Source organism: Chiloscyllium punctatum, chromosome 30 (genome assembly GCF_047496795.1).
Source record: "Chiloscyllium punctatum isolate Juve2018m chromosome 30, sChiPun1.3, whole genome shotgun sequence".
NCBI lineage: Eukaryota > Metazoa > Chordata > Chondrichthyes > Orectolobiformes > Hemiscylliidae > Chiloscyllium > Chiloscyllium punctatum.
In genome coordinates, this window is record NC_092768.1 from 46,632,484 (window position 1) to 46,655,765 (window position 23,282).

Here is a 23,282-nt window from a genome sequence, read left to right on the forward strand (position 1 = left end):
TCCCTAACTGACCTTGAGAAGGTGATAGTGACCTGCCTTTGGCAGTCCTTTTGCTGTAGGTAAACCCATGGTACAGCTAGTTCCAGGATTTTGAAGCAGAGTTCAGTGCTGGCAGAAGATTCAGTACTTCTCTAGAACTTCAGAGAGTCAGACTTTGACAATCATTCAAAGTCATGATTCAGTGTAATGGGGAGAAAACAACCAGTTCAAGCAGGTTATATTGGACAGGTTCCTGGAAAAAAGGTAGTATTCTGTAGAGAAAGGGACATGAAGTATAACAGTGGCATGAGGAGTTCGTTCATATTAATAATTAGATAGGGGGTATCTTTTCCATAGTTTTGTTTTTCTATTGCCTTATTGGCATTATTTAGTTATAGAGAGTACAGCACAGAAACAGATCCTTCAGTCCGACCCGACCATGCCGACCAGATATCCTAAACTATTCTAGTCCCATTTGCCAGCATTTATCCTATATCCCTCTGAACCCTTTCTATTTATATACCCATCCAGATGTCTTATAAATGTTGTCACAGTACCTGCCTCCACTACTTCCTCTGACAGCTCATTCCATACACACACCGCCCTCTGTGTGAAAAAGTTGACTCTTCAGTCCCCTCTCACTCGAAACCTATGCCCTCTAGTTCTGAACTCCCCCACCTCAGTTTTTATAAACAGTTTAGCTTTTAATAGGCTTTTGCTTCAGATACAAAATATGAAATCTTGTTTTTCAATTCCTTTATATTAGTCACAGGGTATTTAAGAATATCTGAAACAATACAACTAAGAAAAAGGTTATCTGTTCATTCACATATTGCTATTTGTGGGAGCTTACTGCACACACATTGGATACTCACTTTCTATGTTACAACATCTCACCTTCTTATATTCAGTTAAAGATCACACAACACCAGGTTGTAGTCCAACAGGTTTATTTGAAATCACTAGCTTTCGAAGCGTTGCTTAAAACCTGTCGGACCTGGCGTTAGGTGATTTTTAACTTTGTCCACCCCAGTCCAAGTCCGGCACCTCAGAAATGAGCTAGCAACAAAACTCAACCTGGAAATCAGAAGGGAAAGGCTTCCAATAAACACACAGCTCCAGTCAAATAGTTCAGCACAAAGCGCCGAGTAAAACAGCTCTCTCAGCTGAATCTTCTCACACAGCATAAGGGACATTTCCACCCCTGATTACCCACAGGATAGTCAGACTGCCTGAAGATTGGTGTGGATATTATGGGACACAATTTATATAAAAACTGCCCCTTCACTCACCATCTCCTCACTTGATTTTCAGGCTCTACAGGAAGTGAGCGAGCTCTGGAAGAGGAAAAGGTGGGAGTGGACAGAGTGGTCGGGAAATTCATGTTACTCCAGAAATATTTGGATTGACTGTGAGAGACGTCAATCAGAGAGTCCACCCACTCTGCACATTGTCTCCTCTTCCTCTTCCAGAGCTGGTTCACTTCCTATAGGGACTGAAAACCAAGTGAGGAGATGGTGAGTGAAGGAGCAGCTTTTATACAAATTGTATCCCATAATATCCACACCAATCTTCAGGCAGTCTGACTCTCCTGTGGATAATCAGGGATGGAAATGTCCCTTATGCTGTGTGAGAAGATCCAGCTGAGAGAGCTGTTTACTCGGTGCCTTGCGCTGAACTGTTTGACTGAGAGGTGCAGAGAGTCTAGGGTTCTTACTGATTTCCTATCGTTCTGTCTGTGTGTGTTGGGAGCTGGTTATTATCCTGTGGACTGTGAAGGGTCAGTTCTTTCTGTGCGCTGTGATGTGGATGTTTCCTGCCTCTTCGAATCTCTCCAGAGTCTCTCAACCCCTATCTCTGAAACCTCAAAAAAATTGGATAAATAACTTTCTTTTATGGAATCTTTCACGACTATCAGATTTCGCAAAGCACTTTACAGCCAAATTAAAGTACATTTGAACTAGTCATTTTGCAATGTCAAATGTGGAAACCATTGTGTGCACAGCAGGCTCCGACAAACAGCAATGTGGTCATGAGCAGATAATCTGTCTTTACTGGTGTTGATTCAGCTGTTGTTACTGCTACAACAGATTGAGATTTGAATCCCAGGAGACCAACGTAAAAAAAATTCTCATAGAATGACTTCAGATTTTAAGATTTTTATCTAATAAACCAAGTAATAGCAATATTGCATTTTTAAAAATTCCAAAGAAACCAAATTAAGGACCAGAACTATACCATTTAACTCTCTGAGTCTTCTCATCATTCAATATGGTCATTGCTGATGCTCTATGTTTGCCATACTGCTGAATTCTCCCATACCCCTTTATGCCTTTAAAACCCAAAGTAAATGTGTCTTTCTCATGTCTTTAGAGACTTGGCCTCCACATATAGCCAAGGTGGAGGACAGGAAAAATTTCTGGCTGTAAGAGCTGCCCCTTTTTTGAGGTATTTTAGGTGTTGGAGGTGATTTCCTCGATCTCCAGGAGCAGCAATTACTGTTTTATATGCTGTTGCATTGTTTTGGAACTTTGGAAAAAAAAAGTCAAAACAGCACTTTAAAAGGGAGAAGAGCAGAAAAAGGAAGCACATGGTGAAGACAGTGCAGGAGAGGGAGAGAGAGAGAGAAAACCTGCACAGTTACTGCCTTTGCTGTTTGAATTCGTGTATCGCTGGACATCGGAGTGCATCTGGGAAAATTAACAAACATTGAAATTCACAATTAATCTTGGAGGAACTGTTGGGCGAAGTGCACAGCACAGAATCAGATAAGTTAATTGTTGTTTTAAGTCTGTCCAAGAGAAAGGCTGCAGTAGTGAGTATAGTGGATTCTTTCTTGATTATATGTTTTTGGAGATAAGTCTCTTGATTAAACTTAAAATATAAGCCATAGCTATTAATTTAATCTGTGGCAGTGTTTGTAGAGGAATAAGATGGTGTTATTTTCTGGGTCTGTAAATTGTGAAGGAGCAAAAATGGCCTTTGCAGTGATATGTACTTCTTGTCAGATGTGGGAGCTTAAAGAGAGTTTAAGGGTTACTGTGGATTATATCTGCCATAAATGCTGTTGGATGCGAATCTTGTCAGATCAAGTGGATCGGTTGGAGAGACAAATAGAAGCGATGAGGAATTTGCAACAGCAATAAGAGATCAATTGTGTTAGGGGATTCTGTAGTCAGAGGTACAGACAGACGTTTCTGTGGACAGCAGAGGAAAATCAGAATGGTGTGTTGTTTCCCTGGTGCCAGGATCAAGGATGTCTCAGAGAGGGTGCAGAATGTTCTCATGGGGGAGAGGGGCCAGCAGGAGGTCATTATCCACATTGGAACCAACAACATAGGAAGGGATAAGGTTGAAACTCTGAAGGGAGATTACAGAGAGTTAGGTAGCATTTAAAAAGGAGGTCCTCAAAGGGTAGTAATATCTGGATTACTCCCAGTGCTACAAGCTAGAAAGGGCAGAAATAGGAGAATAGAGCAGATGAATGCATGGCTGAGGAGCTGGTGTATGGGAGAAGGATTCACATTTTTGGATCATTGGAATCTTTTTTGGGGTAGAAGTGACCTGTACAAGAAGGATGGATTGCACCTAAATTGGAAGGGGACTAATATACTGGCAGGGAAATTTGCTAGAACTGCTTGGAAGGATTTAAACTAGTAAGGTGGGGGGGTGGGACCCAGGGAGATAGTGAGGAAAGAGATCGATCTAAGACGGGTACAGCTGAGAACAGACATGAGACAAACAGTCAAAGCAGGCAGGGACAAGGTAGAACTAATAAATTAAACTGCATTTATTTCAATGCAAGAGGCCTAACAGGGAAGGCAGATGAACTCAGGGCATGGTTATGGAAACATGGCTCAGGGATGGGCAGGACTGGCAGCTGAATATTCCAGGATATAAATGCTACAGGAAGGATAGAAAGGAAGGCAAAAGAGGAGGGGGAGTGGCATTTTTGATAAGGGATAGCATTACAGCTGTGCTAAGGGAGGATATTCCTGGAAATACATCAAGGGAAGTTATTTGGGTGGAACTGAGAAATAAGAAAGGGATGATCACCTTATTGGGATTGTATTATAGACCCCCCAATAGTTAGAGGGAAATTGAGAAACAAAATTGTAAGGAAATCTCAGCTATCTGTAAGAATAATATGGTGGTTATGGTAGGGGATTTTGACTTTCCAAACATCGACTGGGACTGCCATAGTGTTAAAGGTTTAGATGGAGAGGAATTTCTTAAGTGTGTACAAGACAATTTTCTGATTCAGTGTGTGGATGTACCAACTAGAGAAGGTTCAAAACTTGACCTACTCTTGGGAAAGAAGGCAGGGCAGGTGACTGAGGTGTCAGTGGGGGAGCACTTTGGGGCCAGCGACCATAATTCTATTTGTTTCAAAATAGTGATGGAAAAGGATAGACCAGATCTAAAAGTTAAAGTTCTAAATTGGAGAAAGGCCAATTTTGACGGGATTAGGCAAGAACTTTCAAAAGCTGATTGGAGGCAGATGTTCACAGGTAAAGGGACGGCTGGAAAATGGGAAGCCTTCAGAAATGAGATTACAAGAATCCAGAGAAAGTATATTCCTGTCAGGGTGAAGGGAAGGCTGGTAATATAGGGAATGCTGGATGACTAAAGAAATTGAGGGTTTGGTTAAGAAAAAGAAGGAAGCATTTGTCAGGTACAGACAGGATAGATCGAGTGAATCCTTAGTAGAGTATAAAGAAAGTAGGAGTATACTTAAGAGGGAAATCAGGAGGGCAAAAGGGGGAGATAGCTTTGGCAAATAGAATTAAGGAGAATTAAGGGTTTTTACAAATATATTAAGGACAAAAGGGTAACTAGAGAGAGAATAGGGCCCCTCAAAGATCAGCAAGGCGGCCTTTGTGTGGAGCTGCAGAAAATGGGGGAGATACTAAATGAATATTTTGCATAAGTATTCACTGTGGAAAAGGATATGGAAGATGTAGACTGTAGGGAAATAGATGGTGACATCTTGCAAAATGTCCAGATTACAGAGGAGGAAGTGCTGGATGTCTTGAAACGGTTAAAGGTGGACCCGAGAACTCTGTGGGAAGCTAGACAAGTGATTGCTGGGCCTCTTGCTGAGATATTTGTATCATCGATAGTCACAGGTGAAGTGCCAGAAGGCTGGAGGTTGGCAAACGTGGTGCCACTGTGTAATACGGGTGGTAAGGACAAGCCAGGGAACTATAGACCAGTGAGCCTGACCTCGGTGATAGGCAAGTTGTTGGAGGGAATCCTGAGGGACAGGATGTACATTTATTTGGAAAGGCAAGGACTGATTTGGGATAGTCAACATGGCTTTGTGCGTGGGAAATCATGTCTCACAAACTTGATTGAGTTTTTTGATGAAGTAACAAAGAAGATTGATGAAGGCAGAGCAGTAGATGTGATCTATATGGACTTCAGTAAGGCGTTCGACAAGGTTCCCCATGGGAGACTGATTAGCAAGGTTAGATCTCATGGAATACAGGGAGAACTAGCCATTTGGATACAGAACTGGCTCAAAGGTAGAAGACAGAGGGTGGTGGTGGAGGGTTGTTTTTCAGACTGGAGGCCTGTGACAGTGGAGTGCCACAAGGATCAGTGCTGGGTCCTCTACTTCTTGTCATTTCCATAAATCATTTGGATGTGAGCATAACAGGTACAGTTAGTAAGTTTGCAGATGATTCCAAAATTTAGGGTGTACTGGACAGCGAAGAGGGTTTCCTCAGATCACAACAGGATCTGGACCAGATGGGCCAATGGGCTGAGAAGTGGCAGATGGAGTTTAATTGAGATAAATGTGAGTACTGCATCTTGGGAAAGCAAATCTTAGCAGAACTTATACATTTAATGGTAAGGTCCTAGGGAGTGTTGCTGAACAAAGAGACCTTGGAGTGCAGGTTCATAGCTCCTTGAAAGTGGAGTCGCAGGTAGATAGGATAGTGAAGAAGGCATTTGGTATGCTTTCCTTTATTGGTCAGAATATTGAGTACAGGAGTTGGGAGGTCATGTTGTGGCTGTACAGGACATTGGTTAAGCCACTGTTGGAATATTGCATGCAATTCTGGTCTCCTTCCTATCGGAAAGATGTTCTGAAACATGAAAGGCTTCAGAAAAGATTTACAAGAATGTTGCCAGGGTTGGATGATTTGAACTATAGGAAGAGGCTGAACAGGCTGGGGCTATTTTCCCTGGACAGTCAGAGGCTGAAGGGTGACTTTATAGAGGTTTACAAAATTATGAGGGGCATGGATAGGTCAAATAGACAAAGTCTTTTCCTTGGGGTTGGGGAGTCCAGAACTAGAGGGCATAGGTTTAGGGTGAGAGGGGAAAGATATAAAAGAGACCTAAGGGGCAACTTTTTCACGCAGAGGGTGGTGCGTGTCTGGAATGAGCTGCCAGAGGATGTGGTGGAGGCTGGTACAATTGCAACATATAAGAGGCATTTGGATGGGTATATAAATAGGAAGGGTTTGGAGGGATATGGGCTGGGTGCTGGCAGGTGGGACTAGATTGGGTTGGGATATCTGGTCAGCATGGACGGGTTGGACCGAAGGGTCTGTTTCAATGCAGTACATGTCTATGACTCTATGTAGCCACATTTGTACATCTGTGTGTTTGCTCACTCCCTTAATTTGTCTAAGTCACCTTGCAACATCCTTGCATCCTCTTCACAACTCAATCCAATGCAGTTTTGCATTATCAACAAACCTGGAAATTTTGCATTTAGGTCCCTTACCCAAATCATTTATACATGTATATTGTGAAGATTGGACAGATTGGGGTTGTTTTCCTTAGAGTAAAGGAAACATGATCCAGATGTATAAAATTATGAGGGGTAGAGACACTTTAGAGAGGAAGAAACATTTACCCTTGGAGGGAGCAATGACCGGGGGCATAGATTTAAGGTGAAGGGCAGTGGTTTAGAGGAGATGTGATTGAAAACATTTTTAATTCAGAGGATAGGGGGAATTGAACTCACTGTCTGTAAGAGGCAGAAACCCTTGGAACATACAGTAAAATACAGTTAAAGAGAATCCAAAGTGATTCTAAGTACATTAAGGGCAGAAGAGTAACTCGAGAGAGAATGGGGCCCCTTAAGCATCAATATGGCTGTATATGATTTGCACCATAGGAATGGGTGAGATACCAAACAAATATTGTGTGTCAGTATTTAATGCAGAGAAGAACATGGAAGCTAGGGAATTTGGGGAAATAAACAGTGATGTCTTGAAAACAGTTCATATTGCAGAAGAGGTGTTGCTGGAGGTCTTACAACACAAAGGTAGTTAAATCCCTAGGACCTAATCAGGTGTTTCCCAGAACTTTATGGGAAGCAAGGGAAGAGATTGTTGGGCCGCTAACTCAGATATCTGTATCATCGACAGCCGTGGGTGAGTTGCTGAAAGATTGGAGGTTGGTTAATGTGGTGCCATTATTAAAGAAGGTTTGTAAGGAAAAGCCAGGGAACTATAGTGAGCCTTACATAAGTGGTGGGTAAGTTGTTGGAGGGGATTCTTAAGGACAGGATTTACAAGTATTTTGAAAGGCAAAGACTGATTAAGGATACTCAACATGGCTTTGTGTGCAGGCAATTGTGTCAAAGGGTGACAAAGAAGATTGATGAAGGCAGAGTGATAGACCTTGTCTATATGGACTTCAGAAAAGCTAAAGGTTTGACAAGGTTCTGCATGGTAGACTAGTTAGTAAGGTTAGATCACATGGGATCCAGGTGGAGCTAGCCAATTGGAGACAAAATTGGCTTGAAGACAGGAGACAGAAGGTGGTAGTAGACTGTTGCTTTTTGGACTGGAGGCCTGTGACCAGCAATGTGTCACAAGGATTGGTGCTGTGTTTAGTACTTTTCCTCATTTATATAATTCATTTGGATGTGAATATAGGAATATGGTTAGTAATTTTGCAGATGACACCATAATTGGTGGTGTAATGATAGTGAAGAAGATTACCTCAAAGTACAACAGAACCTTGATCATGGAGGCCAATGGGCTGAGGAGTGGCAGCTGGAGTTTAATTTAGGTAAATGTGAAATGTTGCATTTTGGTGAGGCAAACCAGGGCAGGACTTATACAGTTAATGGTAGGGCCCTGGAGAGTGTTGCCGAATAAAGGGACCTAGGGGTGCAGGTGCATTGTTCCTTGAAAGTGGAGTTGCAGGTAGACAGGGAAGTGAAGAAGGCATTTGACATACTTGCCTTCGTTGGTCAGAACATTGAGCTTAGGAGTTGGGACCTCATGTTGCGGCTGTATAGGACCTTGAGGCCACTTTTAGAATTCTGCATACAACTCCCGTCGTCCTTCTAAAGGAAGAATGTTGTTAAATTTGACAGAGTGTAGAAAAGATTTATGAAGAATGTTGCCAGGACTGAAGAGTTTGAGCAATAGTGAGAGGCTGAATAGGCTGGTGTTTTGCCTTCGAGTGTCAGAGGCTGAAGGGTGACCTTATTGAGGTTTATAATAAGATGCGAGACATGGATAGGGTGAATAGCCACGGTCTTTTTCCTAGGATGGGGGAGTCCAAACTGAAGGATATTGGTTTAAGATGAGAGGAGAAAGATGTAAAAGGAACCTGAGGAGTAACCTTTTCATGCAGAGGGTGTTGTGTGTATGGAATGAGCTGCCAGAGGAAGTGGTGGAGGCTGGTACAGTGACAACATTTATAAGATACCTGGATGGGTAAATAAATAGGAAGGGTTCAGAGGGATATGGGATAAATGCTGGAAGCCCTAAATGAGTTTTTTGCTTCGGTTTTCACCAAGGAAAGTGAACTTGTGGTAAATGAAAACTTAGAGGAGCTGGGATACAGTCTTGACCAGATCAAGATTGATGAAGTTGATGTGCTAGAAATTTTGGAAAACATTAAGATTAATAAGTCCCCAGGGCCAGACAAGATTTATCCTAGGCTGCTCCAGGAGGTGAGAAAGGAGGTTGCTAAGCCATTGGCGAGAATATTTGCCTCCTCACTCTCCACAGGAGTCGTACCAGAGGATTGGAAGGAGGTGAATGTTGTTCCACTTTTCAAGAAGGGTAATACAGAAATCCCTGGCAATTACAGACCAGTCAGTCTTACATCTGTGGTCAGCAAAGTTGTGGAAAGAATTCTGAGGGATAGGATTTATGACTATTTGGCAAAGTATAGTGTAATTAAAGGCAGTCAGCATGGCTTTGTGAGGGGCAGGTCATGCCTCACAAATCTTATTGAGTTCTTTGAGGAGGTGTCAAGACAGGTCGACGACGGTAGAGCAGTAGATGTGGATTTCAGCAAGGCATTTGATAGGGTTCCCCATGGTAGGCTCATTTATAAAGTCAGGAAGTATGGGATACAGGGAGATTTGGCTATCCGGATTCAGAATTGGCTGCCTGACAGAAGGCAGAGAGTGGTTGTAGATGGAAAATACTCTGCCTGGAGGACAGTGTTGAGTGGGGTCTCGCAGGGCTCTGTTCTTGGGCCTCTGCTGTTTGTAGTTTTTACTAATGACTTGGATGAGGAGGTTGAGGGGTGGGTTAGTAAATTTGCAGATGACACAAAAGGTTGGAGGTGTCCTCGATAGTATAGAGGGCTACTGCAGGCTGCAACGCTACATAGACAGGATGCAGAGCTGGCTGAGAAATAGCAGATGGAGTTCAATCTGGATAAATGCGAAGTGATGCATTTTGGAAAGTCGAACTCGAATGCTGAATATAGGATTAAAGACAGGGTTCTTGGCAGAGTGGAGGAACAGAAGGATCTGGGTGTGCAAGTACATAGATCCCTCAAAGTTGCCACCCAAGTGGATAGGGTTGTTAAGAAAGCATATGGTGTTTTGGCTTTCAATAATAGGGGTATCGAGTTTGAGAGCTGCAAGGTTTTGCTGCAGCTCTACAAGTCCCTGGTGAGACCACACTTGGAATATTGTGTCCAGTTCTGGTCGCCCTACTATAGAAAAGATACAGAGGCTTTGGAGAAGGTGCAAAGAAGGTTTACCAGGGCGCTGCCTGGACTGGAGGGCTTGCCGTATGAAGAAAGGTTGAATAAGCTCGGACTTTTCTCTCTGGAGAGAAGGAGGAAGAGAGGAGACCTGATCGAGGTGTACAAAATAATGAGAGGATTAGATAGAGACTAGATTGCCTGGTATGAGCAGTCATAGTTTGAAGATATTAGGAGGAAGGTATAAAGGAGACATCAGAGGTAGGTTCTTTACGCAGAGAGTTGTGAATGCATGGAATGCATTGCCAGTTGAGGTGGTGGAAGCGAAGTCATTGAGGACATTTAAGCAACTGCTGGACGTGCACATGGATAGCAGTGAGTTGAGGGGTGCGTAGGTTAACTTACTATATTTTACATTAGGATTAAGTCTCGGCACAACATCATGAGCCTAAGGACCTGTTCTGTGCTGTTCTTTTCTATGTTCTATGTAAATGGCCCACGGTCACATTGCAATATCTTGTCAGTACGGATGAGTGGATTGAAGGGTCTGCTTCCATGCTGCATGACTGTATAAGTATTCAGAGGAAAGTGAGGACTGCAGATGCTGGAGATCAGAGTCAAAGAGTGTGGTGCTGGAAAAGCACAGCCGGTCAGGCAGCATCCAAGGAGCAGGGGGATTGACGTTTCAGGCATAAGGCCTTCATCAGTAAGTATTCAGATGTACACTTATGATGCTAAGGCATACATATCTTTAGGCAAAGTGCTGGCAAATGGGATTGAAATAGTTAGGGGGTTGTTTTTGACTGGCAAGGATGTGATAGACTGAAAGGCCTTTTTCTGTATGTGGATCTCTATGACTCTAATAGCTGGCGCCCAGTTACTGATCCTTGCAGTACCCTATTCATCACTACCTGCCAATCAGCAAAAGACCCATTTTTTCCCATCTCTATGTTTCCTGTGTGCCAATCAGTTCTCAGTCCATGCCAATACATTTCTCCCTATCCCGTATGATTTAACTTTACCCACTAACCTCGTATGAAGTGCCTTCTGAAAAATTACATCCACTGGTTCTTCCTTTATTTATTCCACTGTAATAGTCTAAAACTCCAGTAGATTTGTTATACATGATTTGCCTTTCTTAAGCTCATACAGACTTTGTATAATGCTTTACATCTTTTAGAATGTACTCTAGCATTTTCCCCATTACTGCTGTTAGTCTAATTGGTCAGTCATTTTCAGTTCCTTTTTCTCCTTCCTTTTTAAAATATTGGGTTACATTTGCCATCCTTCAATCTGTAGCAACTGCTCCAGAATCTTTGGAATTTTGGAAGATGAAAACCAATGCATCCGATATTTCCAGGGTTACTTCCTTTAGTAGTCTGGGACTTTAGTACTCTGGGATTATCAGGTCCTGGTGATTTATCAGCCTTTAATCCCATTAATTTCCTCAGCACCAATTTCTTACTAATACTAATTTCCTTCAGCTCCTTCCTCTCACTTGACCTTTGGTTGCCTGACATTTCTGGGAGGTTATTGTGCTATTTTGTGAAGAAAAAACTCAAAAATGTGTTCGTTGCTTCTGTCATTTCTTTGTTCTCTGTTATAATTTCAGTGGCTTTTGACCAGAAGGGATCTACAATTATTTTTACTGAGTTTTTGTTTCCACCTATTCTATTGTACCCATCTTGATCAAATTTTATGCCCTGTTTTGCTAGATTTGAAAATGCTGCCAATTTTCAGGCTTGCTGCTTTTCCTGGCAACTTTATATATCTACTGTTTGAATCTAATACTATCCATAATTCTTTTTGTAAGCCATAGATGAGCCACTTTTCTGGTTTTAGTTTTGCTCCAGACAGGAATGAATAATTGTTATAACTTATGTATATTTTCTTTAAATATGAACCATTGCATTTCCACATATCCCATTTGATAAAGTTCCCCAATCTATCCTTGCCATTTATCACCTGACACCCTCATAGTTACCTTTTGTTTAGATCCATGATCTACTTTCAAATTCAACTACTTCACCCGCAATCTGAATGAAGAATTCTATCATATTATACCGTTCTTCCCCAAGGGACCCTGCACAACAAGATCGTTAATTAATCCTTTCTCATTGCACAGTACCCAGTCTCAAACAGTTTGTTCTCTGGTTCCTCAGCATATTAGTCTAAAAACATGATCTTGTACAAACTCCATTAAATCCTACTCTATAATACCATCAGTAGTTTGGTTTGTCCAATCTATATGTAAATTAAAGTCAGCTGTGACAACAGATTGCATATTTAAGGTCTTCTATTACATTTACATTTCTGTTACATACTGTATGGGGACCAATAGATAACCACCAACATCTTCTGCCCCTTGGTGTTTTTAATATCCAGCCATACATCATGGTTTTCTCAGCAAATGTCACTCTACCTCCTTTCCCTTTTTATCTGAACTTCCTAAATAATTGATACCTCTTGGATGTTCAGCTCCCGTCCTTGGTAACCCTGCAGAAGAAAAGTCACTGGACTAAAAGTGGCTACTCTGTTTCTCTGTACACAGTTACTGCTGGATCTGCTGAGTTTCTCCAGGACTTTCTATTACATAAGTGCAACCTTGTGGCAACTACTACATGACTGTACAAAACTGAAGAAAAATGTATCTCATGTTTAACTTTTAACTGAACAAAACACCCTTGTCGCAGTTATATTTTATATGCTGTTGCTCTCTTTGTGTGTGTGTGTCTCTCTCTCTCTCTCTATATATATATATATATATATTTTCCATTGTCCTCAGTACCTGGGAAGATAGGAAGGGCTGGTCATTGGAAAGCAAATAGCCACATTGACTGCTCCAGTGTTTTAGTTTTGGCATTTGACAGTCAAGTGAATGAGAAAGAAAGGACTTGCCTCTGATTTTTCTCCTCAGCAGACGCACTCACTGTGGAACTCTCTCTAACTGAGGAGTCAGTCCTTCTGCAAGGTTGGATGAAATCATATTTGCTTTCCCTGTTTTACAGAAGGATTGCACCATACAATATCAGAGAATACAGAGAGGATACACAACACAGATAAATCTTGACCATCACCCAAGGAACAACAACGGAAGACATCCAGTCCCTTCACAGCATTGCTCAACACGGAGAAGGTTGGGCAGTGAAACCATCATCTGGAAATCGGTCGGGTTAGGGGAACTTTGACATATCATCAGATCTGAAACTGACCAGTGGTGTGCAGCCTTCCAGCAGAACCATTCTTTCTGAAGAATCGGCAGTATTTGATCAGTCAAGGTGTAGCTGGGAAGATGTGTGAGTGGGTTTCAAGTGTGGTGAGAGCTTCAGTCATTCATCAAGTCTCATGAATGATAGTCTCATTATGTGAGGAAGGCTTTACAGTTTCATACCATCTCTAGACAAATATGGTGTGTCTGTGAAACACTGTTTATACAAGGACAGCTGCATGGAAGAGAAGCCATTCAGATGTGGGGTGTGCGACAAGTCATTCTCATGCTCATCTCACTTCCTTGTACACCAACGCACTCACACAGGGGAGAAACCATTTACCTGTGATGTCTGTGAGAAATCTTTCTCACAGTCTGTAACTCTCCATGTTCACCAACGTATCCACACAGGGGAGAAGCCATTTAGATGTGAAGTGTGTGATAAAGCCTTCACACAGTTATCAAGTCTCCGGGTCCACCAGACCATCCACACGGGGAAGAAACCCTTCAAATGTGAGGTTTGTGATAAGGCTTTTCCGACATCTACAAGGCTTCTGGAACATCAGAGTATCCATACCGGGGAGAAACCCTTCAGGTGTCAGGTGTGCAACAAATCATTCTCACGCTCCTCTCACTTCCGAACACATCAACGCATGCACACTGGGGTGAAACCATTCAAGTGTGAAGTGTGCAAGAAATCATTCTCACGGTCATCAACCCTACGTGAACACCAACGCCTTCACACTGGGGAGAAACCATTCAAATGTGAGGTGTGTCATAAGGGATTTGCACAAATGCCAGGCCTGGTGAGTCACCGCCGCGTTCACATGGGCGAGAAGAAAATATTCACATGTGAGGTGTGTAATAAGGATTTTGAACAGTTGTGGGGCATGTTGGATCACCATCGCATTCACACAGTCGGGGAAGCCAAATGAGGTGTGTGACTGAGCATTCACACAGACAGTGACACTCATCAAACATGGACACATCCACACTGAGTAAAGGCTTTTTCCTGGGGTGTGTGGCAAAAGCTTCACAAGGACAATGTCATTCCTGATTAGCCAGGTGGTGACACAGGGAAGATTCTGTTGAGGTGTGTACTCATAAATTACCAATGCATTCATATGAGAAAAGCTGTTAAAAATGTTTTATGAGAGCTTTTCAGAGTTATTGGGCCTGATTGTAACACAGACAGATTTACATCAGACAGAACCTGTTCTCATGTGACAAATCCTTCACAAATTGGTTGAATTTCCCAGTCCATCAGAAAACCCACCCATGGAAGAGCTGTTTCAAATGTAAGATTTAAGGTAAAGTTCTGAAGTCTTTGAACCTTCTGGTGCAGAACACCCTTTCAATGTGTTATGACAAGGCTTTCACATAGTCAGTGTGTCTCCTGGTACATCAATCCACTGACACAAGGGCGAAACCCTTTTGGAGGGAAGTCTGTGATAAAACCTTCACACAATTATCAGGTCTTTCAGATCTCACAAATTCTCACAGTTTGACATGTGTCAGCATTGTTTCACCTATTTCTTCTCTCTCACCAGACAGTGATGTCTCTGCATGGACATGGAACAAGATCACCTGCTTCTGTTACACTGAGAGCTATCTGTGTTGTTTCCCCTCCAGCACTCTCAGAGGACCTGTTGTTCCAGAGCACTATTTGTCTCAAACCTTTCCCACCATCAGGCCAATTATTTCAAGAAGGTTAATTTAACCTTTGACCGAATCACCAAAATTCATCGTAAAAAGATATCAAAATGTATAAAAGCTGCTGTATATACTCAACATCCTTTCAGCGGATCAATGTCCACAATCTGTTGGCCTCATGGTCAGAGTGAGGCCAACAGCTGGCATTTATAGAGCATCTTAATATGTTAGAATGTCCCTAAGTGCTTCATTGAGATGTAACCAGACAAAAATTAACACTGAAATAGGGATGGTAATATTAGGTGGGGATAAACAAATATTAGGTGGTACTTAAGGAGGGTCATGAAATGAGATACTGAAATGCAAAAAGGTTTAAGGAGGCAAAGAATAGGGTGTGCCTAATAATGAACCTGTCAATCTCAATTTTGAAATGTTCAGTAGACTCCCACTCTCAAAAGAATTTTGCGAGGAGTGAGTTTCAGAACTTGTAGTCCCCTTTTTATGAAGCAATATTTACTGAAATTGTCCTGAACCACCTCACTCTAATTTTAATGCTCTATCCCTTATTCTGGACTTTCCCACCAGAGAAAATTTTATTAAATTTATTCATCAGCTGTGGGTGTCATTGGCTCGGCCAGTGTTTATTGCGCATTCCTAATTGCCCTCAACAAGATGGTGGCGAGCTGCATTCATAAACTACTGCAGTCCTTGGGAGTGTAGGGACATTCACAATACTGTTAGGATGGGAGTTCCAGAATTTTGACCTAGTGACAGTGAAGGAACAGTAATATATTTTCAAGTTAGGATGGTGGGTGATTTTGAGGGATATTTGCAGGAGATGGCATTCCTAACATGAAGGTCGCTGGTTTGGAAGGTCATAGAGTCGTACAGCACAGAGACAGGCTCTTTGGCCCAAACTGGTCCATGCCGACCAATATGTCCATCCACGCTAACCCCATTTGCCTGCACTTGGCCCATATACTTCTAAGCCTTTCCTATTGGCACGGGACGGCATGGTCCCAGAGTCCCAGGTTCAATTCCAGCCTTGGGCAACTGTCTGTGTGACTTTTGCACATTCTCCCTGTGTCTGCGTGGGTTTCCTCCGGGTGCTCCAGTTTTATCCCACAGTCCAAAGATGTGCAGGTTAGGTGAATTGGCCATGCTAAATTGCCCATAGTGTCAGGAGTGAATATAGGGTAGGGGAATGGGTCTGGGTGGGTTACTCTTTGGAGGGTCAGTGTGGACTTGTTGGGCCGAAGGGACTGTTTCCATACTGCAGGGATTCTAATTAATCTATCCATGTATTTCTTCAAATGCCTTTTTATGTTGTTAATGTACCCACCTCAACCATTTCACTGGTAGCTCATTCCATATGCATACCACACTCTTGTGTAAAACAGTTGCCTGTCAGGTTCCCTAATATTCTTTCCCCCCCGCCAATCTTAAACGGATTCTGTATAGTCCTTGAATCTCCAAACTTGGGAAAAAGACTAGGTGCATTAACCTATCCATGCCTCTCATGATCTTAGACAACTTCTATAAGATCCCCTGCAATCTCCTATGCTCTAAAGAAAAATATCCTAGCTTGTCCAACCTCTTTCTATAACTCAGACAGTTTAGTCCTGGCAACATCCTTGTAAATTTCTTCTGCGCTCTTTGCAGTTTAATAACATTCTTCCTGTAGCAAGTGACCAAAACTGAACACAATATTCCAATTGTGGCCTCAGTAACTTCCTAGACAACTGCAATATAACTTCCCAAATTCTACACTCAGTGCCCACACTGCTGAGGGCCAATGTGCTAAAAGCCTTCTTTACTTCCCTGTCTACCTGCAGTTACACCGGCACCACCCCCCACCTGTTCCTCCGCTGCATCGATGTCTGTATCAGCGCCGCTTTGTGCTCCCACGACGAGGTTGAACAGTTCATCAACTTTACCAACAACTTCCACCCCGACCTCAAATTTACCTGGACCATCTCAGCGACCTCTCCATCACCGTCTCTGCTGACCGACTAACCCACAGACCTATACTACATGCCTACCGACTACCTCCTGCAGAAATGTCATCCCTTATTCGCAATTCCTCTGCCTCTGCCACATCTATTCCCAGAATGACCAATTCCACCTCAAGTCCCTGATAGCCTCAGTCTTCCACGATCACAACTTCCCTTCCCACGTGGTTGATGATGCCCTCCAGTGCATCTCCTCCACTTCACGCACCACTGCCCTTGAACCCCACCCTCCCAAAGCAACAAGGACAGAACCCACCTTCCACCTCACCAATTTCTGTTTACAATGCATCATCCTCCGCCATCTCCAAATGGACCCCACCACCAGAGATATATTTCCCTCCCCACCCCTATCAGCGTTCCAAAAAGACCATTCCCTCTGTGACTCTCTCGTCAGGTCCACACACCCCCACCAGCCCACACCCCACTCCTGGCACCTTTCCCTACCACCACAGGAAGTGCAAAACCTGCGCCCACACCACTCCCCTCACCTCTGTCTAAGGCCCCATGGGATCCTTCCACATCTGTCAGAAATTCACCTGCAACTCTACAAATGTCATCTACTCATCCATTCCACCTGTTGTGGTCTCCTGTACATTGGGGAGACAGGACGCTTTCTTGCAGATCGTTTCAGAGAACATCTCTGGGACACCCACACACACCAACCCCATCGCCCTATGGCTGAACACTTCAACTCCCCCTCCCACGCCGTCAAGGACATGCAGGTCGTGGGCCTCCTCCACTTCCAAACCATTACCACCGACATCTGGAGGAGGGCCGTCTGATATTCCACCTTGGGGCCCTGCAACCACACGGGATATATCTGGATTTCAACAGCTTCCTCATTTCCCCTCCCGCCACATTATCCCAGTCCCAAACCTATAGGCACTGCCCTCTGGACCTGTCCATCACTGCCCCCTCTGACTTATCACATTCTCCCTCACCTTCATCCACCGATCACTTTCCCAGCTACCTCCCCCCAACCCCACCACCTCCCATTTGTCTCTCAGCCCCAACCCACAAGCCTCATTCCTGAAGAAGGGCTTTTGCCCAAATTGTCGATTCTCCTGCTCCTCGGATGCTGCCTGACCGGCTGTACTTTTCCAGCACTACACCCTCAACTCTGATCTCCAGCATCTGCAGTCCTCACTTTCTCCTCCCTGTCTACCTGTGACTCCACTTTCAAAGAACCGTGCATCTGAATTCCGAGGTCCCTCTGTTCCACTACACTCCTAAAGGCCCTACCATTCACCATGACACTCCTATCTTGATTTGACTTTCCAAAATGCAAGACCTTGCACTTATCTATATTAAACTCCATTTGCCATCGCTTGGCTGACTTCCCCAGCTAATGCAAATCCTGCTGAAATTTCTGATAACCTTCCTCACTGTCCATGATGCCACCTATTCCAGTGTCATCTGCAAACTTAGTAATCATACCTTGGACATTCTCATTCAAATCATTAATTTGGATAACAAACAGCAATGGGTCCAACATCGACCACTGAGGCATACCATTAGTCACAGACCTCCAGTCCAACAGCATCCTTCCACTATTACCCTCTGCTTCCTACCATCAAGGCAGTTGTGTAGCAAATTTGACAGCTCCCCCGGATTCCATGCGATTTAACCTTCCAGAGAAGCCTACCATGTGGAACCTTATCAAAGGTTGCCCTGCCCTCTTCGACCTTCCTAGTCACTTCATCAAAGAACTCTAACAAATTTGTGAAGCATGATCTCTCACATTGCACAAAGCCATGATGACTATTCCTAATCAAACCCCTGTCTTGACAAATCCATGTATATCATCTCTCAGAATCTTCTCAAGTAACTTAACGGTTTAATGGTAAATAGTTCCTAGGTTTTCTTTGCAGCCCTTATTGAATAAGGGAACAACATTCACTACCCTCTAGTCTTCTGGGACCTCGCAATGATGCAAAAATATCAGCAAGGGTCCCCACTTCTCTAGCCACTTGTGGAGTTCTTGGATGTACTGGTCAGGACCAGGAGATTTATCCACCTTCATACATACTAATACATCCAAAACCTCCCCTATGATGTGGACTGTCCCCCACGTAGCATCATTAACTTCTCCAAGTTCCCATATTCATTGACCTCGCCCATCTCCTGAGGTACTACAAATAAACGTCCACTTTGTCCTTAAGGGGTCCTATTCTCTCTCTCGTTATTCTTTTTCCTTTAATATACTTAAAGAACCCCTTTGGTTTCACCCTAATTTTCTCAGCCAAGGCTATCGCGTGCCTCCTTTTCATCCGCTTGATTTCCTTCTTCAGTAAACTCCTGTTTTCCCTAAATATTTCCAGGGATTCTCTTGATCCCAACTGCCTGTAGCTGAGCCATATCTTCTTTTTTTCTGCTCAAAGCCTCAATATCTCTTGTCATTCAGGGTTTTCTATTGCTGTTAACCTTGCCTTTCACCCTCACAGGAACGTATAGACCTTGAACTCTAGCTATCTCACTTTTTAAAGGCTTCCCACTTACAGGAGGTACCTTTACCTGCAAACAAACTACTCCAAACAACTCCTGCAAGCTCCTGTCTAATTCCACCAAAATTCACCTTGCCCCAGTTTAGAACTTGAATCTGTGGACCGGTTTTGTTCCTCTCCATAACTCTTTAAAATTAATAGAAGTATGGTCACTGGTCCCAGTGCTCCCCCACTGTCACTTCAGTCACCTGTCCTGCCCCATTTCCCAAGAGTAGGTCGAGCTTTGCCCCTTTCCGAGTAGGACCATCCATATACTGCTGAAGAAGCTTTCCTTAAGGGACTTTAACAAATTCCACCCCATCGAAGCTCTTCATGCTATGGCAGTCCAGTCTATGTTAGCCTCTCCTTATAATTCAAACCTCCATTCCCTTCAAAATCCTGGTAAATTGCTTCTGAACCCTTTCCAGTTTAATAATATCCTTCCTATAACAGGGTGACCAAAACTGTATGCAGTACTCCAGAAGAGGCCTCATCAACGTCCTGTACAACCTCAACGTAATGTCTCAAAAGGTCTGAGCAATGAAGGCAAGCATGCTAAATGCCTTCATAACCACTCTATCTACAGGTGATGAAAATTCAAAGAATTATGTACCTGAACCCCTAGGTCTCTCTATTCTACAATACTACCCAAAGCCCTACTTTTAATTGTATAAGTCTTGCCTTTGTCTTACCAAAATATCTAGCATTTATCCAAATTAAATTCATCTGCCATTCTTCAGTCCATAACCCAATTGACCAAGATCTCTTTGTAGCCTTAGCGAACGTTCTTCCCTGTCCATTACATCACCAATCTTGTCGTCATTTGCAATCTTACTAACCACGCTTTCCATATTCTCATCTAAATCATTTATATAAATGACAAACAAAAGTGGACCCACTACCAATTCCCTGTGGAAAACCACTGGTAACCGGCCTCCAGTCCAAAAAGCAACACTCCATCGCCACACTCTGTCTCCTGCCATTAAGCCAATTTTGTATCCAATTAGCAAGGTCTCCTTGAATCCCATGTAACCTAACTTTACTAATTAGTCTACAATTCTGCAGGATTCTGACCTTTGACATCACATGGAGCTAATTCTTTAATATGGCTAGTTGACCTCCGTATCAATCTCTGGTAATGCCCAGGATACTGATAGTGGGAGATGGTGATGGTTAGATTCCCTCTTTCTGGAGATGATCCTTGCCCAGCACTTGTTTGGCATGAATGTTAGCCCCTAATCAGCCCAAGCCTAGATATTGTTCTGGTCTTTCTGCACGTGGTATTTGCTTTCTGCTTCGGTATTGATGTGTTATAAAGGGGTGCTGAATAGTTTTGCTTAACCTCTCAATCAACTTGTTTAGTCATCTTAAATAGATCAATTAGATTACCACTTAACTTTTATTTTGCATTCCCTTGAATGTAGAAAATTATGTGCAACTTGTCCTCATAATTTAACAATTTAACCCCAGACAAGGACACAGAAAACACCTTTCATTTCATGGATATATGTGTCTTGCTGGTTGCACAGGTTATGCCGACCTGTGGTAGCACAGTGGTATACAGTCAGAAAGGAGTAGAATTGAGAGTTTCAGCATTGACCTGGTCTGACAATGCTTCATGGCATCAGGCAAAACATGAGCCAGGAAATGTCCTGCTAGTTACCACATGCCCCCCTACTCCCTCTATATCCATTGGCTGATGAATCAGTCCTCAATATTGACCACTACTTGGAGGAAGCACTGTGAGTTGGAAAAGCATAGAATGTTCTCTGGGTGGGAGACTTCAGTGTTCGTCACTAGAGTGGCTCAATAGCACCATTACTGACTTATCCAGCCAAAACCTAAAGAACAGTGCTGCAGTACTTGGTGGGTTGGGGAATCATCCCTGGTTCAGTGAAGAGTGCAGGAGGGCACTCCAGGAATAGCATACCTAAAAATTAGATGGCAACCTGGTGAAGCTACAACACAATGGTTATTTGTCTGGCAAACAGCAGGTGCAGCATGTGATAGACAAAGCTGTATTTACAACTGAGATCTAAGTTCTCAGCAACTGGTGACTCTCAGCCGAGTCTCTCGGCAGCTCATGGCAATCTCTCCGCTTGGTGTGGTGGTATCCTGTGTGCGAGTGGGTGCTGCCCTGGCATGTTTCAGAAGCAACAGGGGAGATTGGGGAGGTGATAGCAGCAATGACATTGCAGCCCAACATGGGAAGGGTGGGTGGTGAGGGAGATTCCCCAGAATCTGCAGCAGTTGTGTCAAGACCAGGCAGCTGAGGTCTGCCGGAGTGCAAGATAAGCAGAGGACCCTTCAAAGACCGCTGAACTTTTAACTTAATTCCTCTATTTTTCTAGTTTAAATTAATGAGTTTAATGTTAATTATAAGGTTATTTCTTTATTTTTCTACTTATTCTATGAAAGTAATGTTGAACTTTTTTAACTCTGCTTCTGTTGCTAAGTTTTTTGTACCTAGGCACCTTTGACCCTCAGATGACGCTGTGTGTGATGACATTATACACTTACCATAGTACTCCTGTTCTGTGCTTGAGCATACATGACAATAAAATCTAAATGTAAACAACTCACTGGAAGATGCTGTTCCATAAACATTCCTGTCCTTAGCAATGGAGAGCTCAGCACATTAGTGCAAAGACATGGCTAAAGCATTTGTGTCCATCTTTAGCCAGAGGGAATCATCCATCCTGGTCTCCTCCTGATGCCTCCAGCATCATGGATCCAACTTCCATCCAATTTAATTCAATCCATGCGGTATCAAAGAATGGTTGAACAGACCATATACTGCAAAGGCTATGTTATCTGACAAGATTCTAGCAACAGTCCAGAAGACTTCTTGTCCAAAACTTGCCGCAGTCCTTGCCAAACTGTTCCAGTACAGCTACAACTCTGGCATCTACCCGACAATGTTGAAGATTTTCCAGTATGTCCTGTATAAAAAGCAGGACAAATCCAACCAAGTTCATTACCAACCTATCAGTCTACTCTCAATATTAAGTGACAGGAGGTGTCCTGAACAGTACTGAAAAATGAAGCTCACAAAGTGGGTTAACATTCAATTTGGGTTCTGCCAGGTCCACTCAGCTCCTGACCTCTTTACAGTTTTGATCGAAATATGGACAAAAGAGCTGAATTACAGAGATGCGGTAAGATTGACTGCCTTTGAATCATGGCAGGGTTTGGCTGAGCCATGGCACCAAGGAATCCTAACAAAACTGAAGTCTGGGAATCAAGGGAAATTCTTTGCTAGTTGGACTAGCTAATACAAAAGAAGATGGTTGTGGTTGGTGATCAGTCACCTCAGCTTCAGGAATTTCCCACTCCAACCACCTTCAGCTGCTTGATTAATCTTCATAAGGTCAAAAGTGGGGACGATGACTGAAAATTGCACAATTTTCAGCATCATTCGTGATTCCTCAGAGACTGAAGCTGTCCATAACCATTAAAGCAAGACATCAACAATATCCAAGTTTGAACTGACAAATGGTAAATAACATTCACGCTAGGCAAGGACCATGTCTAAAAACTGAGAAGCTAACAATTTTGCCCATGACATTCGCTGGCATTACAATCACTGAATACTCCACCATCAACATCCAGGTGATTACTATTGACAAAAGTCTGAATTGGACCAGCCATATAAATACTGTGGCGACAAGACCAGATCAGCAGCTAGGAATTCCACAGCAAGTTTTTCTTAACAGGTTGTTTGCATCATTTGATAGGTCAGCTGGTCCCTGATTACGCAGAGGGCAGATAAGAGTCAACTACATTACTATGGGTCTGGAGTCACATGTTGGACAGCAGCTTCCTTTACTAAAGGACATCGGTGACTCAGATGGGTTTTTTCTTGAAGATTGACAACAGTTTAATTCCAGATTTTAATTGAATACAAATTCCACCACTTGCCATGGCATGATTTGAACCTGGGTCCCCAGAACATTATCCTGATTGCTGAATTGATAGCTGAGTGATAAATACCACTCAGCCATCACCTTACAGGAACTT

The 23,282-nt window shown here is 43.1% G+C and overlaps 1 protein-coding gene and 1 long non-coding RNA gene across 2 annotated transcripts in view; one reads left to right on the forward strand and one right to left on the reverse strand.

Annotated features, from left to right (window-relative positions):
* Positions 1-23,282, reverse strand: part of LOC140455672 (uncharacterized) — a 122,703-nt gene that overhangs the window by 58,491 nt on the left and 40,930 nt on the right. The window lies entirely within an intron of this gene.
* Positions 5,507-21,840, forward strand: LOC140455678 (uncharacterized). Its single transcript, XR_011952941.1, has 2 exons — positions 5,507-10,612; positions 12,915-21,840. It is a non-coding gene; the product is annotated as an uncharacterized lncRNA (long non-coding RNA).